This window comes from Parasteatoda tepidariorum, chromosome 1 (assembly GCF_982258835.1).
Source record: "Parasteatoda tepidariorum strain Cologne lab strain chromosome 1, Ptep-v5.0, whole genome shotgun sequence".
Lineage (NCBI taxonomy): Eukaryota > Metazoa > Arthropoda > Arachnida > Araneae > Theridiidae > Parasteatoda > Parasteatoda tepidariorum.
In genome coordinates this window covers 101,420,111-101,424,032 of record NC_141755.1, presented here as the reverse complement: position 1 = coordinate 101,424,032, position 3,922 = coordinate 101,420,111, and the positions used below count along the sequence as shown (strand labels likewise).

General features: G+C 28.8%; 1 long non-coding RNA gene across 1 annotated transcript in view; it reads left to right on the top strand.

Annotated features, from left to right (window-relative positions):
* Positions 1-826: 826 nt before the first annotated feature.
* Positions 827-3,922, top strand: part of LOC147816648 (uncharacterized) — a 6,248-nt gene continuing 3,152 nt past the window's right edge. The window contains exon 1 of the long non-coding RNA XR_015428593.1: positions 827-1,240. This is a non-coding gene — a long non-coding RNA (uncharacterized LOC147816648). The remainder of the gene's footprint in view (positions 1,241-3,922) is intronic.

Here is a 3,922-nt window from a genome sequence, read left to right as displayed (position 1 = left end):
TTTGATTTCTAGTAATTTATTTTTGTTCAATCATTATTTAGAATAAATTATAATTGTAATCGACACCTAATTCTGGACAGCGACTAGATGAATTGTATATAACTAACTGATGGTCAGCCCCAGTCTTAAAGCAGCGACAAAAAATGACGCAAGCGGCCAACTCATCCTGGTGTGAGAGATCCCTTTGACGTCGGGCTAACAGTAAGAGATTTCCTGAACGCAAATGTGGTGAAATTTTATCGAAACAAATTTTCATAAAAGCACAAGATGGTCTTAATACTTGACAAATGTATTCCATTGTCTCCTAGATTGGGTTCAAAATTAAAAGGTTTCAGGCATGAAGAACTGTATTTAATATCATTTATATGAGGTGTAAATAAATAATTGTTTGAATGTTTAGTTTTGGTATTATTCAATTACAATCAAGTCTTGTAGATATGTTATTTGTACGTAGAGATTTTACATATAATTTTGAAATAAATTTGTCAAACTGACAATCAAACAATTTGCAACTACAGTAAAATGCTTCCTCTAAAAAGTTTATGAGTTAACAGGTACGTAAATGTTTAACCATTGCTGATAATTTGCATCAGTTTTTCAGAGTGAAATTTTTTTTTATATGCATTTTCAACAAAACACTGTTGAAAATAAAAAATTAGTATTAAAATGTAAAAGGAAGTGATATAAGAAAACACGTTTTTCTAAAGGAGGAGGGGAGGCTAAAAGTCAGCTTAATTAAATTTTACTCAAGTCGTTTAAAAAATCTGGTCTTTTAAATCTCTACTTTTCCTTTTAACGTCTTATTTTTATTAGCTAACAACTATATATCTAAAATACATAAAATGAAAACGGAAAAGCAATAAATAAACTTTGAAAAAAAGTTCTTTAAAAAACTAGAAAAACTTCTATTAGCCCTGCTGTACTGAAACTTTAAGGCAATACTTTATGTTCAAACTTCAAAATTCTCATTCGATTAAAAATAATAATAAAAAGAAAAAAGAAACAATCTCACTAAATTTAACATTAGAAAATTATTGTAAACCTGATTCCCCTCCATCCAATAATACTGTCTTAAAAACTTACGTCATGCGCAACAAAGCACTAATATTACTGCTGGTGATCATTATCACTCTTGGAGTTTGCTTTCGCAATTAAAATTGAAATTGGAGTTAAAGTTTTATTGACATTCTGTTATATTGTTTCAAGTTAAAGATATTCGATTTTCTTTTCAACAAAAAAAGTAGGTACACCGTTAGATTGTATTTCATTTTCATTATTAAGTATTTAATTTACGTATTGTTATTTTTTTTAAGATTATCAATTAATATTACCATTTAACTTAGAAATCTAAAACTTAAATTTATGCTTGGGACGACACAACCTAAGGGACATTGATTATTATGCTCTCTTCTTAATTTCAATAAATTTTAAGTAAACACTGAAACTATAATTTAAATTTAACTATCAATATTTTAATTTATTACTCTTATTATTATTTGACATTAATTTTTTTTTTGGATGTACGCGTTGCCTGAAGATTCATGTAAATAGTTCCAGAGACATTACAAAAAAAAAGCAAAAAGTACAATTTAAATAACTATTAAAAAATGAAATTAATACTAGCGTTAATTAAACTTGCATTAATATGAAAATATAGCTCAACTAATAAAAATTATATTTCCCAAATTGGAGATTTATTCATATTAAAATTTTTATGACGCTTCAGACTACTTATCAGGATTTTAAAATCCAAACTGTGTATTACTGTGTGTGTTTGAATCTGAGTTTTGCCAAACGTAGCATTTATAATGCTTTCTTCGCGCACTTTCGAGTTTATTTAAGGCTAGAAGATTGCAATTTAAATTTCGGTAACTTTCCAATTAGCTTAAGCTCATTAATTTCTAGACAGAATAATATGTGTTTTATTCGTTTTCTAACCACTATAAGTAGAATTTATTGCTTATAGGAATAATCTTCTATCGAAAATGTGACTTTTTTTCCTAGTAGCAGGAATGTTCAATTTAGAATTGGAACTCTGTGCTATATGTCAAAACATATTTTAATCGCTTTCTGTCCACTATTAGCACAATTTATTGCCTCATTATTGGCTGATAGGAAGTCATCATAAATCGAAATGTTAACCCCTTTCCGACTAGCTAGTGCGCGAATTCAGACTAAACGTCTTATCGGGATGCATGCACACCGTCGCTTAAATTAATTACTTTTATAATTTTGCGAAAAAAGTTTAGATTTATTTGAACGTGAAATACGCAAAGAATTAAATTGACATTAAAGGTTGACCCAAACTTTCGATCCCTCTCCTACCTAAACTATTGGAACCATATTTTTAATATTGTGACGACAACCAATTTAAAGGCAGGAATTGAAATCCTACTAAAAGGAGGCATGTTTTTTCAACGAAACACTTTTTTATTGTTGTCTGGTTTTATAATTTAAAATGTAGTCTACAATAATAAATTAGGATATTTAAGATAAGACCCTTGAACCAAGTTTGGGTCACGGTTTAGAACAGCGGTTTCCAACTGGCGGCCCGGGGACCGCATCCGGCCCGCGAAGCCTTTTTTCGTGGCCCGGGAACTAAAATATATTAGTTGTTATTTTTTTGTGGGAAATTTTCGTACAAAATCTGTATGGGTTTAGAATACTTTTCTCGTTAACAAAAACCTAATTTCTTCGTTTCAATGAAATTTTACATACCAGCGGTGCAAAAATATTTATTTCTCAGGTTTTGCATTCAAGAAAATATTTATTCAAATACAAAAATAATCGTGAATGTTGCTCTTTTTTATTTCATTTTTTTTTTTTTTTTTTTGTATTTTGTGAATATAATTTAGCATGTATGTATCAGAAATTTTCTCGAAGAAATTCTCCGTTTTAACTTTTTGAAACCACTCAATTTCGGCGAAAATATTTACGCAAACATTTATAAATTTTAAATTTAAAATGCAAATATCTATTATCAGGTGATTGCAGTAGACAAACCTCAATTTTCTCATTGAACATTTTGTGTGCTACTGTATAAGTTTTATGTCTTAACAACTTGATATCTGTTGCACATCAATTGTTTAATACATAGCTGCACATTAAAGTTATTGTAGCCCGAATCATTTAATATGCAGTTTGATATTTTTAAAAATCTACTTCTTATTTTAATTTGTAATTCAATAGTTTTGTTTTGTACAGCTTGGTAAAAATCTGACAGAAATATTTAATGTTCCTTCAAACATAAAAGAGTCCTGTATAAAATTTTGATAAAGTTGCGGCCCGCCATTTGTGTTTTTAATTGTGGCCCCCGGCCTCATCTAAGTTGGAAACCCCTGGTTTAGAACAACAGATTTATTATTTTAGGGAACTACCCTTTTTAATCCTGTTTTAAGTGGTTCATAATAATACTCTGTTATTATAAACCACTAATCATTACCGTGTAATTAAATACTCAGTCAGGAACAGTTTCTGCGATCATTAGTAAAATACCAGGAATAACCCCAACTGTATCTAAGTATTAGATAGTATTGAATTTGTCTGTAATCTGCAATTTAATGCCCTGTTTTCATATTCATTTAAATACATTAAAATTTTATTTGACCATCTGATTCTGAAAAATTGTCAATTGTTTCCTGTATTTTTGAAGAAAAAACAAAATTTTAAAATAAAACGAGATTTAACGTTATATTTCTACGCTAATTATCTGGTACAATGCTGAATTTTTTTCTAAAATTAAAAAAGTGTCAAAGATTTTCTTTTTTGTAAATTGAAGGGCAATTCTTGAGTCCTCTACCCAACGCTATTCACTTAAGTAATTTTGTTTGAAAAATTGCTTGTTTTTCTCTTTAAAAATTTTCTTAATCCGACTGAGAGTTTCACATTTTTGTAATTTCGTACGGAAATTTCTACTCAATAC